Source organism: Pinus tabuliformis, chromosome 7 (genome assembly GCF_031772625.1).
Source record: "Pinus tabuliformis cultivar Carrire ecotype Pingquan chromosome 7, CPIR1, whole genome shotgun sequence".
NCBI lineage: Eukaryota > Viridiplantae > Streptophyta > Pinopsida > Pinales > Pinaceae > Pinus > Pinus tabuliformis.
This window is the reverse complement of record NC_142293.1, coordinates 1,300,069,193-1,300,090,423: the sequence shown is the minus strand read 5'-3', so window position 1 is coordinate 1,300,090,423 and position 21,231 is coordinate 1,300,069,193. Positions and strand designations below refer to the sequence as shown.

The 21,231-nt window shown below is 38.3% G+C and overlaps 1 pseudogene; it reads right to left on the bottom strand.

Annotated features, from left to right (window-relative positions):
- Positions 1-17,695: 17,695 nt before the first annotated feature.
- Positions 17,696-18,991, bottom strand: LOC149252275 (F-box/kelch-repeat protein At1g22040 pseudogene; annotated as a pseudogene).
- Positions 18,992-21,231: the final 2,240 nt, after the last annotated feature.

The window sequence follows — 21,231 nt, the reverse complement described above, 5'->3', positions numbered from 1 at the left end:
GGGACTTTTGAAATGCAACACACCCTCACAGTGTATTTGGGTGAGATGCAACGCACTTAGCCAGTGGAGCAGCTGCAATGATCCTGTTTTGACCAATTCTGAGTAGTTTCTCATGGAGAACTTCTGGGAGAAGCTGTCATCTGTTGACCTTGTTCCTTTAGGGGTTAGAACAACACTTTTAGGGACTTAGGAGCCCTTGTTTTAAGGACATTTCATGCTTGGGGTTGTAGGGCCCAAAAATTTCTATAACAGTTTCCCCCTAAAGTATGAGGCCGTTAATCTTTTGGTGTCGGGTGAAATGCTTTATTATGAGGATCCGAAGTTCTTTCAATGCTGGGAGGAGACCTGTAATAAGATACAATACAATACATTATCTTCATACTATTTTCATGATCTAGCTGAGGTGGGCATTCCCATGCTCAGCTTTATAAATTCATTTTCATGTACATAGGACAGACAATCGTCTGATTGTAGACTGATGATTCTGATAGAGCCATCATCCTTTTGAGTGGATGATTATCTGTGCAGCAATGATGTACATTTAATGTCTTTATTTCCTTGAATATATATCGCAGCCCGGATGGATGAAACTAGATCCGGGGTCTTCAATCTCGTATGATCTTCACTCGATGTACAAGTCGATCCATGTGAGAAATGTTCTGAAGTCGAACATGGAAAGACATCGCTTGATTACCAGTCAATGATGTAAACTGTTAACAAGCGCGAGAGGAATCATAGATAATGATAATGAACCTCAAGGTACTGCAGTACAATTCATGTGGTTTGAATAAAGGACTTGGCGTCGAACACCACGCAAAATCTTTCAGTCGAAGGCCATTGATGTAAACCTGTCGCCGGAAGTGAGAAACTTGCCATTGAGGCTTGCAAGCTTCAAAGTACTGAATGGGGTGTTCCTAGATCAACTTCTTCGATAATGAGCTTATGTCGACAAGAATTGATCCGTCACAGGAGGGCCTTAATGAATCCCACACCAATGACACGGAACGGAGCAAATGATTTTAATGGAGGTGAAAACGATCTGATGATATTAGGTTCAGGGTGGCGGTCATGAAAGAATGGAGTATAATGTATGGTAGTGGGTGAGACACAGGTGAATTCTCTGAATAACTTCTCTTGAACATATCAGCGACACTGATGTGATGGATTGGTAGCATTAACCCCAAATGTGGATGGTATGGCGTGACCATGGTGATGTGACCGGTGAATGAAACAACCCAACCCGACTCGGACACGGAGTGGAAGTGTCATGTTCAAGAGCGACTTGCTAACAACAAAGTTTCTTTAAGTTTTCTTCCCAATTTTTCCCCAGTCATTGCTGACCAGTACCTCTTTATTTTTGTCAAGCTTGAGGAGGATAACATATGCTTGTTCTATAATTTTCCCTTCGGGCAAACCCGTCGCTATGTTTTAACGAGCCTAGCGATAGTGAAACTCGTTCTCGTCTATAGACAAGTTTGTTGCTATTAATATTTTTAACGAGTTTAACAACAAAGATAACTCAGTCCTTTTCAATTTTAGAGAGTCTGAAAAGGAACGTAAAGGTAACTCCAAAATTCCTTTTTCGTCATCTAATCCCTTAAGTCTGAAAAAGTATAAAACAATACAGAAGGGATGAATTTTCGGTACTTTTAACGAGCCGAACAAAACAAGCGCTCGATCTTTTTGTGTAATAATCCCTTAGGTCCAAAAAGATTAAAATCTAGAGGAGGGATAGCACTTCCTGTCCCTTTAACGAGCTGGATAGGCCAATGACTCAGAAATCTTTTCATATTTTACGAGTCAGTTGAAAAGAGCTTAAAGAAGACTCGTCTTTTGAGGAACGAGTGATAAAACGGGTAGCAGCTGATTCTAGGTAAGGTTTGGAATTTCCCAATCATGGTAGTGTCACAAGAATGGCTAGTGAAATCACTCTTCGCAGCTGTTCCTCAAAATGGGTAAACAATCAAATGGAGGTGAATGATCGACCAATGAAAAAGTGGAGGTGACGGTGCAAACACGATCAAGGCTTTAACGGCTGAAGTACTACATTCATGATAGTTATTTACCGGGGAATAGTTCATTTTTTAACGAGATTAAATGCGGGGGGAAGCATTTGCTCATGTCTTATGTTTATTTTTTAACGAGCTTGAACTATGTGCTAAAACTGCTCGATTAATCCAGTCGTGTGATAAGAATGTCTCATATAAAACGACAACTTATAGTTTTGCCCCACATCGTTTCTTTATGCAAGTTAGGAAACGACCAATCCTACGAGTTTAAAGGGTTAGAGGTCCTACAAATTTAAAAAAATAAATATTCACTCTTCGCTTGCACACCAAAAGGCTTGCATGCCCCCAGGTATAAAACTCAGTTTCAAGGTCACCTTCTATTCGAGCTGACAAAACATTTGTTTTATCAGGAAAGGTATACCTCTTTGAGGCTACCCAAAGATTACTCTATTCACAGCGCAAGCAAAAAACTTCTTCCATGATGTCTATCGAAAATTTGACAAGCATGGCAACTTCTGACTATGGTTATGCAATCTTTGAACATTGTTGGCCAGAAGTATCCTGCTCGTAAGATTTTTTGTGGTGTAGCATATCCAGATTGATGCCCCCCACACGGGCCTGAACGACAATCATTCAGGACTTTTTCGGCCTCCTCATGGGTGAGGCACCTTCTCAGAACTGTATCGATACTACGACGGTAAAGTGTATCACCGATGATCATGTAGTCTTTTGCTTGGTATCGAATACGTTTTTGTTCGGAGTGGGAGGTGTTTGGCCTGTATTTTTGGGTTTGGAGATAAATTATTATATCCCCATACCATTCATTTCTTGAAGACATCAGAAACAAAATTTTGTCCACGATTGTTTCTTCGATGTTTCATCGTTGGACGACGATGGGAGATCACACAATAATTCTGCGAAAACTAGAGCTTTCTTCGACTTGGATTTTACAAATTCCATATCAAACCCTTGTAGGATTGCTATCCATTTTGAATATTTGCCCCCCAGCAACTGTGGCGACAATATATAATTCATGGGGTTGCAATCTGACAGAATGGTAGTTTTCCGAAAGAGGAGATAGTGTCGAAATCTCTGTATCGCTTGAACAGCTGCGAGTGCTAGCTTTTCAACGTAAGAATATTTGCTTTATGTATCGTTTAAGTTTTTACTTAAATAATATATAGGATGTTCAATTCCATCGACTTCTTGAACTAAAACCATTGCGATGGTTGTATCCGCTGCAGCCAGATACAGGTTAAAATCTTTTTGATAATCAAGAGCGTACATTAATGACGCTTTCACTAGTGATTCTTTTAAAGCATCAAAGGAAGCTTGCGCAACCTAATCCCAGACAAAGGGCACTTCCTTTTTCAAAAGACGTGTATAACCTTTAGCAAGTTCGGCATAATTTGGAATGAACCTCCTCAGAAAGTTCGCTTTCCCTTGGAGTTTTTGAATCTGAAGCAAATTCGAAGGTGGAGGCAAATTTATGATTTCCTGGACCTTGCATGGGTCGAGATGAATCCCGTCCTTTGAGACTACAAAGCCATGTAAACGACCAGAATTGACGCAAAATACACATTTGTGTGGTTTGAGTCGTATCTTGTAGTGTCGGCAACTTAGAAATATCACTCTTAAATGCTGTGGGTGATCAGTCCGCTTTCGCGCATGAGCTGGAAGGTCGTCGAGGTATGGTTGAACGATGTTTTTGATGTCATGGAAGGCATAATTCATTGCCCTCTGAAACGTCGCCCCTACGTTCTTCAAACCAAAGGGAAATTTTTGATATGCGAACGTGCCCCACGGACAAATAAATGAAGTCTTTGACTGTCCCTGTGGGCAGATATTTATTTGATTATACCCGGAGAATCCGTCCATGAATGAAAAGATTTTGCATTCGGCGCATTCATCAATTATCTGGTCAATGAACGGTGTAGGGTAGTTTTCTTTTGGACAAGCCTCATTTACATCCCTATAATCGATGCACACTCTAATTGTTCCTTGTTTTTTCATAACAGGGACAATATTCGATACCCAATCGGTTAGAGGAACCGGGTATATGAAACCAGCATGGAGAAGTTTTTCAACTTCTACCTTAATGGCAGCGGCTTTCTTGGGGTGCACCTGCCTTAGCCGTTGTCGTACTAGTTTGACATCTGGATACATCTTAATTTTGTGTTCAATGATACTCGAGTCAATGCCTGGCATTTCACTGTATGACCAAGCAAAGACATCTCTAAATTCGTGAAAAAGAGCGTTATATATTTCCAGTTCTAAAGGAGAACAACATTTGCCAACATAAATATTCTCTACAACATCTGTTTTGGTCGAGATATTTATGGCGATAGTCTCTTCAATATTGGACAAGTTTTGCTCAGAATCCATTGTGTTTACAGTATTTGATAGGAAATCAAAGACTGAAGGATGATAAAGGTCATCTTGAGTATCTTCTCCACAATCCGAAAGAAGGGAACGATGGTGGGAATCGTTCCATGGTGCTCCTTCAATTAACATTGATTGGACAATTCCTTCGTCAGTGACATGCACTTGCGACCAAGGATCTGAAGGTGTACCATATTCTTTAGACCTATCTATGCAAACGCTTGATGAGCGTTGATTTGGGTTTGCCTCCCATGCTAGGAACATTGATTGCTACAATATTTCCGTTGGGCTTGGGGGAAAAACCATTGCATGATCCATGTCGATATTGTTTTCTGAGATCTTTTTAGAAGATATCATATTGCAGGTTCCTATCGACGCTACTTCTGCCAGGTTGATTGGAGGTGGAAGGGCAAAAGTTCCCATTAGTATAGGATCTTTTAGTAGGCCTACTCCGATATTTTGAAGCGAATGGGGGCTTCCATGGATCATGGGAATGCTTCCTGTAACTTTAGAACCATTGGGGAGGAAGTTTTGTTGATCGATGATTGTAATCCCTCCTTGAAAGGGAAATGCAATCTTCCTAAAATAGGTCGACACAACAGCAGCCATAGCATATATCCATGGTATTCCTAGTAGGATGTTGTAATCAAGATTGCCATCGATTACTTCAACATCTATTTCCACTGTTTTACCTCCTAGTTCAACTTTCAAGTTACTTACAATACCATATGGGGTATATGTCCTTCCATCGAATGCTTTTAATGTTGTCGAAGATCGCGACAAGGTTGGAGATCCTAAAGTTTTCCAGCAACTCATCGACATAATGCATGTAGATGCCCCCTCATCAATAATTGTTCGATGAACAGTTTTGTTGAGGGCTTTCACTTGAACAAGGAAAGCTAGTTGAGCTAGTAATTGAGGATCGTATCCTTTATGATTGAAGGATACAAGATTGGAATCCTTTGGGTCTATCCCACCAATCGCTGATAATAAAGCCTGCCTTTGGGATGGACAATTCTGTAGTAATTCAAGAGTCGACATAGCGGATGGCGATTGGGCCAAATCTTCCACTATATTGTAATGTTGTGCCACTCTAGTGCGGGGATTAAACGTCGACTTGTGTACTACTCCCTTTGGCGGTTTTATTGTCAATTCAGGAATGATGGGTGGCGCAACTTCTGTCGAAGTTGTTGTCGAACTACTAGGTTGATCTTTATCCTTGTTGTTCGATAGCTGTGGATTCCCATAATCTTTGTTCCTTGTCGATATGAAAGCATCTTTTTGTTGTTTTGAAACCGAAAACATTAGCACTTGAGACGGGGAAGCATTTCCACTTTCAACCAGATTTGCTCCTGGATTTGGAAATGGATCAGTTAACACTGCGGAGGTTTTCAAATTCTTGAATAATTTTTTAACCTTAGCTCTGTGTGGACAACTTGTGGTCCAATGATCCTCATCGCATATGAGGCATGGATTTTTTGGTTTCCTGTCTCGAGGAGGGTTTGAAGAAGATTTTTCAGGTGATGATTCCTCCTGTTTCTTCTTCTTCCCTTTGCCTTTCTTCTTGCTCCCTAGTTGTTTAGTTTCTTTGCCTTTATCTGTCGATATGGCATTTACTTCCGAAGTAAGAAGTTCATCTTTTGTATTTTGACTTGAAATCTTACGAGCCTTTTTGGATGTAGCCTTTGTCGATTTCGTGTCTATTGTGCCAATCACGCCATCGCTGGCATGAGAGTCATTGTTCGATTTAGGAGGAGGAGGAATTCAGAATTCCGGTCTAGGGGCGTCAGGTATTTTATCGTAGAGCGTGCCAGATTGAGTGTAAATCAAGTCCAGATATTGCACACGAGCGATAACTTTCTCTTCTGTTACAACTCCCCCCTTTGCCACATCTTCCGTGATGGAAGGCAGTAATGACTTGATAAACCATTCATCTAAGAGCTGATCGGGGACATACATTTTTACCATTCTACGACGACATCGCCACTCATGTATATGATCAGATATGTGAGTGGCCATTGTCTGTTTGAAGTTGGTAAGAAGTTTTGTTCCCATTTCGTACCTTATTGGTAACTGAAAATGGGTTAAAAAGGTTGTGGCTAAGGTACTGAAGTTGTCGAACGAAGCTCTAGGCAACTCGATGTACCATTTTGCCACTGGACCCGTTAATGTCCTCTGAAAGAGGCGAAGTCTTATCGAATCATCATTTAGGGTGTTTGATGAACCCCATAGATGAAAGGTCATCACATGATTCGACGGATCTTCACCCGGATTTCCATTAAATTTACGAATATCTGATGGAAGTTTATGCGGAATGGCTGGCCACCAAGGGCCGTAAGCGATTGGATCGTTTGTTAACCGATTTAATTCAGGTAACTCTAAAGTTGCCACGAAGGGTAACTGCTGATTCAGGTTAGGTGAAGCATACCCAGGATAAGATGGGATTTCCTGAGCAGTTGGTCTTTGCATACCGGCATAATGCATTTGATGCTGGTAACTTTGGTAAGGTTGGTGGGCATGACCATTGTAAAATGGTTGATTTTGACCGTTTTGAATATACGGCTGTCCACTATTTGCAAAGATTTGTTGCTTAGAACCTTGGTATACTTGTTGGAATTGTGGTTTTTGGTGTTGTACTAGCCATGGTTGTGAAGCCATGTGCTGTTGACCGATATTAATAGTTTGATCAAGATGAGGGGTAATTGTACCCGTCTGAACCTGTTTCATTCCACCAATCAGTGATTGTGGTTGAGTCGCAGGGTCAAGGGGCTGTTGCATTACAACCTGAGAAACCTGAGGTTGGTATACAACTGGCAGCGCTTGAACTTGCGACACCATCACAATAGCTGGCATAGTTGGTATATTTGACATAGGTAAGCATTGTTGCATCGAATATACAACTCTTGGTTGTTGAGGTAGTATTGGTACCCAACCACTTGAGGTAATTCCAGTATAACCTGAATGTTGTTGTGAACTCCCTTATGGATATCCTCCTGGACATGATAATGAAAGAGTATACTGCCCCCCATATGGTGGTAATCCAGAACTCAAGGGAATTGTTTGCCCTTGGGGGCTGGACTGCCCAATTTGACGTCCAAATGGATCAATTTGTTGAGACTCAAGATAAGAGTTTCCAGATATTATTCCGGATGAACAAACAGGAACAGACCATACTGTCGAAACAGCCCCTGAGTGGGCTCCTTATAGCGGTTGAGAGCTAGTCGGGATAGATGGTATACCGGCAAACATTGTCAGAGTGATAGCAGGGAGTTCTACCGTCGCTATGTCAGACGACATAGTCCTAGATGTTGACGGTTGTTCAGACATTTTAGTCTATCCAAAAGATTACCTAGCGATTCTACAGGAGCTTCCGCTAGTGGTAGACTAACTTCTGATGAAGAAGGATATAGAGTGATCCCGACTCCAAATTGCGATGGAGTACTTGTTGGAGGATCTTCTACAATTTCTTCTATGGCAATCAGACCAGGTGGAAGGGGAAGACCATCACGTCCGTAGAATATTTCTGGTGCCGAAGAAGGTATGGAATCGGCAGCGACATATGTTTGAAGAGCAAGACTCTCCAAACCGGTTGTAGATGGAACTGGTTCAGTAACACAAGTGTTTACTCTCAGACTAGGATCAGTATCACTATCCTTTTGTGGCTGCTGAACTTCTTCTGTAGAGGCAGTGATTCCAGAAATGTTTGGAGTAACCGGAGTCTCTGATGTCGTTGGAACACTTGTTCTAACTTTAATAGGAGATTTGGAACTAGTTAAACGAGTTCGCTTTGTCCGTACTGGCTTCAATTCGAGAGACAAAGACGGTTGACTTGTAAGCCTCCGCGAACAACGAGGTTTCAATTGAATTTCTTCCACGATTGTGGATTACTCGATCAACTAAAATAAAGGGGAAGTATGTTTCTAAATTAAATGAATTTTAGACGCTTTGACAAAACTTGTTTTTTCAGTTTTTAAGAGTCGAGAAAAAACAAAAGATGAATCTAGTCTCCTTCAATTTTTAATGAGCCTGAAGTGACAAGTGCTGTGATGGACCTTTTCCATTAAGGAGTCTGAAAAGGAATGAAAGGGACTGCTCTGGAAATCTAGGTAGAGGGATTACCAAACCAATCGCAAAACTTCAGAATACTTTTTACGGTACGGAAGTCAATCTTCCCGAATGTTGTGTTCAGTGCATTGCGATCGATAGGGCGGTAGACACAGCTTCCTATGGATAAAGTATTAAGCCTATTGGGGTCTCCCAAAATATACTCGACGGTACGTGGGAGCACAAGTCCGTACTGGCACTTATCGTCTCAAAGTGGAGGAATCACCCAACCATCAGTGAGAACAATAGTTACCAGGCTTTACGATGCCGGAATACGTCTCTAGCCTAGACTTCTAAATGTTGTGCGTTAAGTTCCAAAGCGTTGTTAGATTCATTGAATTTATTTTAAGTTGATCTTGTTTATGAAGTTTGCCTTTCGAGTTCACCATGAGATGTAGATGTAATTCCTAAAATGCAATCTAAGATGATAAACAAACTTTTTATGTCCTTTATGCAATGAAAATCCTAGCTACTAGGGAAAAGAAAGACAGAATATTTTCACAAAGAACAAAGAGCACACTCTAAATGCACTTTCCTAAATCAAGCCAATCAAACTGTCTATATGCAAATGCACATGCATGTATTTGTTTTCGACTTTCTTAGTATATGAATGCTAAAAAGAAAGTTGATGCACACATCTGAATTTCTTTTCAAGCGACAAATATCAACAAGTTTCTTTTCGAAATCAAAAAATGGAGATGATTACAACACCTTACGATTTTGAAATGAACACTTGTTTTTGACACTAGAACATTACAAATTCAGACCAAAAGCAATAGTAACAGGATAATCCACCATCAACAACAATTAAACTTTTTCCTATGATTGAAATCGACACTTGCAACAATTTCAAATCAAAGGGCGACAGTACGATTACGCTACTTTTGCAAAGGAGAACTATAAATGACTCAACAAACACACAAAAACATCTACAGTTCTTTTGTACAAAGGAGGCGGAATAACAGTAAGGAAAAGGGGTTTCAAACAGACATATACTGATCACAGGTAGCAAAATTCAGGAATAGAACTGGAAAGAATGAACCACAGAAGACACAACTGCACAGAGCTAGTCTGATCAGCGCACCTGTAACACAGAGAATCTGAAATGCAGCGCAGGTTGTCCACTCAGGAAGTGCGCTAAAATTCAGAATCTCTGAACAGTACCTACGCTAGGCTAGAAACGAGACTCTGTTCGGGTTCCGGTCACAGTTTGCAGTTCAGTTCTTGGGTTTTGGCCAAGAAAAAAGCAATCAGTAATGCAACAATCAGGGGTAGATCTAAGGAGGATCTAAGAGCTATCACAAGGGAAATCAGATAGTTTGTGAATCAATTGTTTAAATCAAAAATAGATCCAGTAGATGGATTGAAGTAGCAGTTGTCTACTTTGCATTTGTTATGGCAAATGCAGTTCGAATGCTACTTGTAAGTTTATGAAACAAACAACAAAGAATGATAAACAAACAAACTAATTGTCTCCCCAGCGGAGTCGCCATTTTGTTACAGGGAAAAGTGTCTATTTAGAACTGCTCTATCCCACTAAGGAGTGACAGCTGCCTTAGAAACAAACAGAGAAAAGCTACTTTTGTTTTTCCTTTATGAATTATAGATAGAGAGGAACAGAAAGACCAACCTCTATCTTGCGCTAATCTCTTGATTTGATCCCTCTCTTCTTTGATAGTCCACAACTACCTGCTCTCTTGCATGCCCAGCTTCACAAAGTACCTGTAAAATCATAGAAGCATAGCACTATACAAAGACATGGATCTATAATCATAAACAATCTAGGATCAGATGTAAATTGACCATACAAATGTAACAAGCATCAATGATACAAAATCATGGACGAAAACTCAAATAGATTTTATTGATAAACAAGAAAAGAGCCAGGAGGAGTTACAACCAGTTGTTCCGACCCAACATCAACCTCCAAGCAAAGAAGCCCCTCTTCACCTCAAACAAAGCTTAGATCACCCAAAATCTGATGTTTGTCTCAAGAAACCAACAACAATTCCTTACAATATGCAAAATTCCAGCCTCCGGATCTCTGGGATGAGGGATCCATATATAGATATCTGTAAGGAGGAATTTCCAGGTTTCCATCACCGCTCAGAAAAAATTCGGCTCCGGCCATTGGCAATCCCTCCGCCACACTCCCCTAGCTCTGCCACCCTCCGTCCACTGCTCCGCATTAATTTCCTGACAGAATCGCCTTCGTGCAGAGTTAATGCAATTTCCAATTCGAATTTCGAAACTGCGGGTTTCCCCCCCAACCAACTCGAGGTGGCCCCTGCAACTCACTCACATTCCTCCTCGACTCAACGCACCTCACCTGTAGGAATTTTGATTGAAGTTGTTTGCTGGAAACCCAATCTAAAATCTCTGCCATCATTGTTTCAACAAAATGGGGAGGATCTGTCCCATACATAATAGGAAAATATTAACTTCAGAGAGGGTTTGATCCAGGGAAACATGTCAGAGGTCAAGGTGAAGGTGGAGCAATATGGCTATTGAATTTCAATAGTTTCAGACCCAAATTCCATCAGATGAGTTGAATTTCCATGAGTTTACCTTCAAAATTTAAAGATCAACCACTAAAATTAATGGGGCCTTTAAATTTCTACTGCTGGAATTGTGTTTTGGACTAGTTTCTTGTTTAAGCGTTGGGGTTTCTGTTGTTTTTGGGAAAATTCGAGCTGAAATTGAAGAATTCTGGAGGTATGGGTAGGGGAGAAATTGCCTACTTAATAAGCAATTGAAATTTCAAGTTTCTCGCTAGCTTTAAAAGATTACGTTTTTTGGGTGTGCTTCGTTTATGGTTGAATTACGTCTCCGATATGTTTTGGCTTAAGGCTTAGGGATTCGTTACCTTCCGTTAAACTGTGACTTAGGGTTGTGGAATTGAAGGGTTTTATTTTTTCAGTATTTCTATGGGTAAATTAGTTGCAAGTCCGTTCGCTTCTGAATGCTGCCATCTTGATTTATGCAGGTTTATGGTTGAAAATTCTTTAAAATTGTCGAAGGCTCCGTAGTGGAAATTATGATTTTGAGGATTTTGAGCTGAAGCCCTAAGGATCTGTTGATTTTTGTGATGGTAAGATTCACTTGAATTTCTATTTCATGTTATAGTCTTCCATTTGCGACGTCTTTTGTTTGTCTGTTTGGTTAAATTCCCTTTTGTGCAAGAACCTTATGGGACAGCAACTTGGCCTCGTTTGCCTCGTACCTATGATAAACCGTCTAGACACAGTTAACAATGAAATGTCACAACAGAGTACAATTTACCTGCACAATGTTCTTCGGGTGAATACAACCAAAGCCAATATAATGAAAATTTGGTTTATCATAGTAACCCAATTGACTGTTTGTATTTGTGAACTTTGCTTAAAATTGCTTTCATTTTTCCCGGTTATCTTAAACCATATAGTTTCCGATATTTTTGGTTTTTGGCTTTCTTGTGTTAGATTTGTATCTTTCAATTTAATGGATTAATTTTTTTCAGGATTGAGGCTTTTGTGATTTGAATTGAGTTGAGCTTTATTTTCTGGTATCATCACATTGAAATTCTTTGTCAATATTTCAAACCATCAAGTACAGTTTATCCTTATAATTAATTTCTTTTTGGTAAGGCTCCTTGTGGCTAAAATCTATTACCTACTTATTTAGTTGATGATGACAAAGATTTTCCCTGACAACCTTCTATATAGTGTTGTTCCCAATTACATTTGGTGGATCATTTGTGTTAGACAGGGTGGTTTTCAAATTCATTTGATGGAGCCTTCGCTTTGGATTTGAAATGCCCTGGCTCTTGAATTTTGGATGGACTGTCAAATTAATCTCATAAAATGATGATATTGTTGGCCGTTAAAGAAGTGTTTCAATGTACTTTATTGTAGCAAGCATTTAATTGATCTCGAATATCAAAATTATCTAAATGTGATAAAATCTTCAAGGACAGATGTAATGTTGAACTAGCACTAAGGCAGATTATTCTATAGTCGAATGAATTTGCTAAAAGGTTGCAGAATTTTCTTTAATTTTCAATTTACCATCTCACGATCCATCATTGAAAATGCAGTGGTTCTGGCCCGCTTGAAGGAAATAAAGATTGAATTTCAACCAGCGGATTGAGTGGGCAGTGTAACGGAACCAGCACAAATTTTAAATCATTTGTTGAGACCTTATATGATTCAAAGCATCAAAGGTCCTTGACTTGCAATCTTTTATGGGGAACTTTTGGAGCCACTCGAGGAAAGAGGGTTCAGATGAGCAAACAAGAACCCAAGTCGAGTGTAGTAAAAGGAAGAGACTAGTAGTTGTCGATGGGAATGAAAGGCCTAGGATAATTTCTGCTCTTACTGATGAGCTCTCCATTAGGATTCTTGCCAGGGTACCTTGTGGATGATATTCCAACTTGAAGTTGGTCTGTAAAACGTGGAATCACGTATTAAGGGATTCAGAGATATTTGAATTAAGAAAAGAGATCAGTTTCTCTGAAGAATGGCTATACATTTTGATGAAAGACGAAGAGGAAAAGCTCATCTGGAATGCTTTGGATCCGTTATCAGGTAAATGGCACAGCTTGCCACCTATGCCGGCTTTTACATATGAGGAGGAATTCAATCAAGCTACGGGATGGAGTTTATGGAATGCAATGGGAGCATCGGGTTACAGGCTAACAGGTTTTGTGAGGGGCTCGTTTGGACGGAAAGATTCTCTAGATAGAACAACTTTTTGTGGTTGTGCCGTAGGGGCCATTAATGGATGCCTCTATGTTTTGGGAGGGCTTGCTAAAGCATCTGCTCTCAAATCTGTTTGGCGTTATGATCGTCGAATAAATGCATGGACATAAGTCGCACCTATGACCACTACAAGGGCTTATTGTAAAACAACATTCCTGAACAGGGCTTATATATTTTTATATATGGTTTAATATGTGTTATTTCCATTAAACAATCTGCTTGAGTGGAAAATGAAAGAGTACAATGGAAGCAAGATTAAAAAAAGTATACAAGACCAATCAACAACTACAAGAGGACCGAAGTGCAGTAGATAACTTTGTGTGGAAAAATGATCTAGTATAGTATTAAGATCACCTATATTTATGTAAGAGTTTCCAACTAAAACAAAGGTACACTTTTCATATAGGAGATTCAAGGTTCTTAAAAACTTACTACAAGATCAAGAGGGATTTTCTTAGAAGGTTTTGAAAATGATGTTCAAAAGTTTGTGTTTAATTTTTTAGTTTTACAACATAATAAGAGAGATACAATCAAGTCACCAAGTCTCCTAAAACCATTATCCACACTAAATTTCTAGGAAGAAGTTTCAATGGATTTTATTTCATGTTTACCAAATTTGAAGGAAATAATGTTATCATGGTAGTAGTGGAAGAACTAACAAAGTATTTCTATTTCTACTATCTTTCACATCTTTTTAAAGTAAATACATGTGGGATTAATGAAAATAGTTCAGAAACTACATGGAATCCTTTAGACTATATTGTAAGTGATGGGGATTCATTTTTCATTGAAAACTTTTGGTCCAAAATATTTTGTTGTTTGGGTTTTCAATTGGCTCAACTCATCGTATCATCCTTAATCCAATGGGAAAACTAAGGTTGTGAATAAATTTTTAGAATGTTATCTTCATTTCTTTGCATCTGATAAATAAACACAATGGGTCAAGTGGTTTCCTTTAGCAAAATGGTGGTACAACACATCCTTACAAACTTCATAAAAATGTCTTCATTTATGTGACTTTATGGATATCATCCTTCATCCATCACATCACCCTAGAAAGGGACTCTAAAGGTTCTATAAGTGCATGACCAAATAGGGCACCAACAAGAGGTTCTCAAAATATTGAAGGACAACTTAGTTATAGCACAAAATAGGATGAAACAACAAATATATCAATATTGCAATGAAAGAGAATTTGAAGTAGGGGATTGGGTATTTTTGATGCTACAACCATATAAACAAATGTCCCTCAAGCAACAAAAGAAGGGCAATAAATTAACATTTAGGTGTCATGTCCCCTATAAGGTGTTGCAGAGGATGAGAAGTATGGCTTACATATTGGAGTTTACTCCATATTCACATGTATATATTATCTTCCATGTTTCTATGTTTCCACAATTGCAATTACTGGATATTTATCTCCTAACAAATTGTAGTTTATTTGTCTTTTGTTAATTATTAATGGAAAATAACTATAAATTCACTGATTGCAATCTCCAAAGCAAAAATGTTGCTAAATATAAAAATTGGAACTTAGAAATATGCACACACACAATAAAAATTGACATCGTTGTTTTGGGACAAATGTCCCTGGAAAAACTGTGAAGGGAAAACTAGTGTAGTAGATGATGGTTATATTATTATAAATTCTTCAACAATTCAAGAGTACAATGACATGCTTACCTCTCACTGCCAAAAATCCATTTAATACTGGAAAAATAATCTGGAGATAAATTGTCTCCCTATGCAATCAACTTACCCTCCTACTAGCCACTCGCACTCCCTTTTTGGAACTCACACTTCCTCCTGGAATGCGCAGATCTGGCTGAGGAAAATTCGTACAACCCCATAATCACCTTCCAGCAAGTTTTTTTTCCTCCTTCTTCTTCTAAAACCCATTCGCTTTGCCTATGGGATACTGATATGGAAACTAGCAACTGAAACATTGATTCTCAAGCAACTCGCATTGGGAAATTTGGCTACTCGCACTAGTTGTAGCGGCCTCCTTTATAGATGAATTTGGCCTCCTCTTCCTGTCTCCCAGACACTAGAAAACACTGAGGAAAATTCCTCCAAACTCTTGCTCTCAAATATTTGTTTATCCCTCTGTCTCTGATGCTTCCCTAGCTTCAATTGTGCCCTTGGTGAATAACTGCAATTGGGTAGCCAAACTACTCACCAAATACTCTATGCACTCCCCAATCCCCTAGACCCACTCTCATAATCTCTTGTTGGAGTCTCAACTACCATGATTACATCTCAATTAATGCTAAAATCAATTTGAATTCATCGAAAAATTGAACTTCCCCAATTGTGGCTAATTAATTTAATTGAGACGTCTCTATGTCTTTTCTCATGAAACTTTTTATGGGTTTTGGAGATCTTATGTTCCTTAGCCTTTTTTGGGTTTTGGAGATCTTGTGTTACTTAGCCTCTTAGACATCATAGAGACTAGAACACATGTCCATTGCTACCATAATCTAACAACTTCTTGCTTAACAAGGGTAATTGGTAACAAGATCACAATCCCAACTATTTTAGCAGAGATGAAGAAGGAAAAAGATCATACTTGAACCAAAAAATATCCTTGAAACAAGGATTAAGTAGTTATAAAATTAAGCAATTATTGAGTACCTCATCAATTGGAAGAACCTACCAGTAGAATATGTTATATGGGAAAATCAATTATTCATGCATAAAAAAAAGAAGTTATTCATGTGTTGATTGTTTGATGGGAGTGACATGTTGAGTTGTAACGAAAATCCCCATGCTAAGCATAAAACCTCTTATTAAGCTTGTTATAGCCCTTTTTTCCACCTTATGTCAACAAGAGTAACCTAGTGTCGACCCCGTAAAGTTGTTGTTCTAAATGTGTTTCTCTTTCCCCTTGTTTGTAACCTTCTAGTAGCTTGTTTCTTCCATAGACCTATCATATTATCACCCATCACTCCATTACAATTATATAGTTCATCACTTGTTTACATGCCAAAGTGAAGTATTAGGTGCTAAACCTTGAATCTTATGATTTACATCTGTCCTGACATAATATTTAAGGTACAATTGTCACGAAGAAATGAAGCTTTGAGAGCTTGGATGGGTCATTAAAATTGTAATTCTTCTTTTGAAATATATAATATTTGTTTTCCTTTACAGATGATAAGCGATGTAAAAATTTGACTTTTTTTTCAAGGTGTTTTTGAATTACCTTTTTAGAACAAGTTTAAACCCTTTGAGAGAGCTAGGAAGGATTCAATTTTGATCATTAATCTCTATTAGTCTCATCAGACTTCATATTAGTTTTGAAATCACTTTATGTTTTGGATAAACGATTGCATCTTTACATATGATACCCTTGAGAATGAATTTGGAAAACACCTTACACAACAAATTAGTATGAAATTATGCCTTTCAAAAAATACATTGATCCATTTGCATAATGAACAATTTGATGAATGTATGGTTACTTGAAACAAGTGCATTCTTTAGCCTTGGTGGGTTTGAAAGGGATTCTTTAGTGAAAGGAACTTAACACGGTGAATGCAATGAGGGGGATGTTAATTCCTTTGGTGCTCAACATGGAGTTGATAACATTTATATACACTTAGTGTATAACAATAGCACCACTCCTAAAACCATATATGAAGTCCCGTTTCTTTACCCTTTTCATTTCATAAAGACAAGCAAGGTCTACTTACAACATTGTTAGCAAAATTGAATGAAAACGAAAAAATAAATGTCCAACATTTAACGCTGAAAGCAAGAAAACCAAACACATAACCTTTTATGCATAAAACTTACTTTTTACTATGGATGTTTTATACGGTGAAAGTTTTTATTTTGGGCTAAGATAAATTTATTCTTATAAACAAACCATACAAAACTAGCCAAGGAAAAGGTAAAACAAATACAATGCAATACCGCATGATTACTTTACTATCAGACAGATAAGACATATCTACAAAGCATGTAATACAAATATCGTTGATTCGCAATGTCAGTAGAACTGTTATAAGGGACATTTTTATCGGTTCCATCAAATTCTAGCATCAACTACCAGATCGAAACGGAAAATGTGTTATATATACATTCTGTTGTTATTTATGGCACAAGGAAACTTCCCTTCCAGCCCTTACCCATGCTTAGGTGCTATGGCTGCATAGAATTTTCATATTATGCATAACATTATTGCCAGCAAAAATTACCGTTGACCATCATCTCTAAAAATAATATATTAAGATATCCATATAAGGTGTTGGCAGAAGAGTTGTACAATATTAATCAATTGTTTCAGTAAGAGATGTAAACTTTTAGAGAGACAAAGCAATGAGTGGTTGTGAAAAACGGGGTTTCGAGTTAAAAAATAGCCCCATACAGTGAATCATGCTACCCTGAGAAGCTCTCCTTTATTGATATTTACAAAGTAACCACAGCATGGAAGAAAAATAAATGTTAACCTTGGTCTTAGATCTGAAGGACCTGATAGCTAACTAGCTCAATAAAGCCAAAATGTCAACTAGCAATGCTCTTCCTATCAACCTCAGAATTAGAAATACTAGTAGAAGGATCAGAGGTTGATGACGATGAATATGATGTAACTGCACCTTCGCTTGTGTCAGCCTGCAAAACAGCGACAATGTCGCTAATGTATTTTGTAATAACATGAAGCTTTCCCAAGAATCTAGCTAGTAGGTAAGGTGACTCTGAATCTATGTAATCTACGACAGGTACTTTCCTCAAAATGACTTTCCATGTATCTTCCTGGGGATCATACATTTTAATCTTACCGCTGTATAATGAACTAGAAGGATCCAACGCATACAAGTTACCATCCACCACAACGCTTAATTTTGTCCCTGCCTACCTTGCAGGCCAACCATCTCCCATACCGTTTGGCATCTCCAGCCAAGAATCAGTAGCAGGATCATAGGCTTCACCACCAACATCTACAAAGAAAGGCCACGAATATAAGATCTGTGGTACACATAGTTTTCCGCTAAATGTTTTCATTCCAGTAGTAATTGGTTTTAGCATATCTGCCAAATAAGCTATGGGCAGAACTTGAGCTCGTGCAAATGGCATGTTTGGATTTTGGGTCCAGGTATTTGTAACAGGATCATAAACCTCTGCCTACTGAACTGGAGTCAATTCACCTCTGCCCCTATTCACTCCACCCACCACATAAAGCTTGTTGTTTAGGAAAGCTGTTTTACAATAAGCCCTTACAGTGCTCATAGGTGCGACTTCTGTCCATGCATTTTTTCGAGGATCATAACGCCAAACAGATTTGAGAGCAGATGCTTTAGAAAACCCTCCCAGAACATAGAGGCATCCATTAATGGCCCCTACGGCACAACCACAAAAAGTTTTTCTATCTAGAGAATCTTTTCGTCCAAACCAGCCCCTCACAAAACCTTTTAGCCTATAACCCAATTTTCCCATTGCATTCCATAAACTCCATCCCGTAGCTTGATTGAATTCCTCCTCATATATGAAAGCCAACATAGGTGGAAAGCTGTGCCATTTACCTGATAACGGATCCAAAGCATTCCAGATGAGCTTTTCCTCTTCGTCTTTCATCAAAATGTATAGTCATTCTTCAGAGAAACCGATCTCTTATCTTAATTCGAAATTCAACGGCCATAACGCTCCACCTTCACCTCGATCTCTGACATGTTTCTGCAGTTGCCGAAGATGAGAGAGAAACAATGGTTCCTTGAGTATGGCAAGCGCTGGGTAGTTTGATCCAACGGTAGCCATTATTCGAATCGTCTAACATCAAATCAGACGGACGATAACGATGACAGCAAAGACCACAGGAAAGTTCATCTCGGAGGGAACGCCTTACGGCGTAATTACTTGCATACTTTCACTATTCATTGAATTATTACACCGTAAGGCATTTTCTTTTGGGAAGAACTCCCCTAGTGCCCACTGTCCTCACTGTGCACCATTAGATCTTTCATTAGACGATTGAACTATAATCATCCGGTGATTTGAAATATGCTGACATGTGCTAGTGGTGACTCCCTAGAAACTTGTGAAGACTCGACGCTGACAATTGTAATTGGAGAATTCTCGTTTCTTGATAGAATGTGATGAAGACCGGATGCTAGCAATTGCAACTGGTGAATGCTTGTTTCTTGATAGAATGTGATGAAGACTGGACGCTAATAGTTGTAACTAGTGAATGCTCATTTCTTGATAGAATGTGATGGAGAACTAAATGTTGAAAGTCATTTCAAGCTAGATTAGTTGCAAGATTCTCAACAGTCAAAACCCTGAAACCGAGCACTCCCACTTGAAAATTTGAAATGTCTGGGATGGACGGACTATCATGAGGGTGTTATTTTGGCATTGCGATCTTCTTTCTTGATTTTCTTGGTATTGGACATCGACAATTCTGGTTATTTTCAGATATGATCGCCTGCACTGTTTTCGTTACTTTACTGATGTTCTTCGTCACCTTCTTTGTAATGAATATCTTTTCACCTTATGCTAATGCATAGGCTCCCACCCCTGATCCCATGTCTGACAGTAAGATCTTGCCTTTCTATTTTATTTAAATAATGTGGGTCTTTAAGGCATCTATGAATACTTTATCGAACAACGATAAGGGAAAACAACCCTAAAAAAATTTGTGGGAAAATCTCGCAGCATCGGTAGAGCAAAACAATATCACAAGTACTATTCGATTCTACTTAATGGAATTTCAAAGAAATTTTTTTCCCAAATTTATTAGACAAAGGATAACTCCACACCTATTAGATATTGGATTCCATAGTCGTCTATAAGTTTGATGTTTGATGTGTATATGTATAAAATATATTTCTTTATAGTATAATTTGAGTATCTAAACTCATTTTTCAATTATTGACTCACCCCTTATCACACTCTAATAGAGGGAGAGCTTCTTGGTTTAGGATTTGATTTATCAGAGTCACAATAAATTAAATCTTTTTGCCCTATTCTATTTTCAAATTACATCAAACAGAAAATGTTCCCCTCAAATCAGTGGTAGAATTTATGTTGAGCATGATTTTATTATGCAAAGTCGAATGAGAGTCCCCTTTCTTCCTTATCACAATTTTCTATGCGGGGAAAGTAAATGTTTACAATGTATCGATAGATAGGGTGATGTAGCATTCTTGCGCAAGGATTTTATGCTTATCTCATGGATTTATTATATTTCATTGGAGTCCTTGCAATATCAAATTTGCAGAGTTTTTTTTGTAATTCGCAAAGAAATATTTAGATTGAAATATTTTTTGTGTTGTGGTGGTGGTGCAGGAAAAAGCCATAATGGCGATGGCTAGCAGAATAAATAAGACTCCCTCATCTTCTGCGTCAACGCCCTTTACGCCTTCAACTCGCATTGCTCCCTCCTCAACACCTGTGGCTAATGGGAGGAGAACCCAAATTACTTAGATGATAAAAAGCGGTAAGAGGAATTGTAACTAAATAGTAAAAGCCAATCAAATTCACTTACAAATTCTTTCCAATTAATATAAAATGTATATTTGACAACATTTTGCATTGTTTTTGCAGTGGCACTTCCAACAACACCAAAATTTTCTATTCAATGGTTTTTAGAGAAGAGAAATGAGAAGCTCCCCAAAGAAACTACTCCTCACTCTCCCTGCTGCAAAATTGATTAATGTTTAGACTCCATGTTGCCATATCAAAAATATCAAATACCTTATGTTCTACATATTCTTTTTATCTAGCTACAAAAGAAAAACCTTTACTTTAATTGGTGGGTTATTGGCAAAACTTTTATAATGACAAGTTTTGATTTTGGAAATTGTCATATTATTTTTATTTGATTGCGACAGCCGAAAGTTAAATTATCTGAATGAATAAGAAAATAAATAAATAAAAAAACATACTTTTTTATAAACTAAATAATATTCAATAAATAATTTAACAACTGAAAACAAATTTAAAAAATTTAATTATTTAAAATTTTCCCATGTTTCTACCTTGGTCTTAAGCCTTAG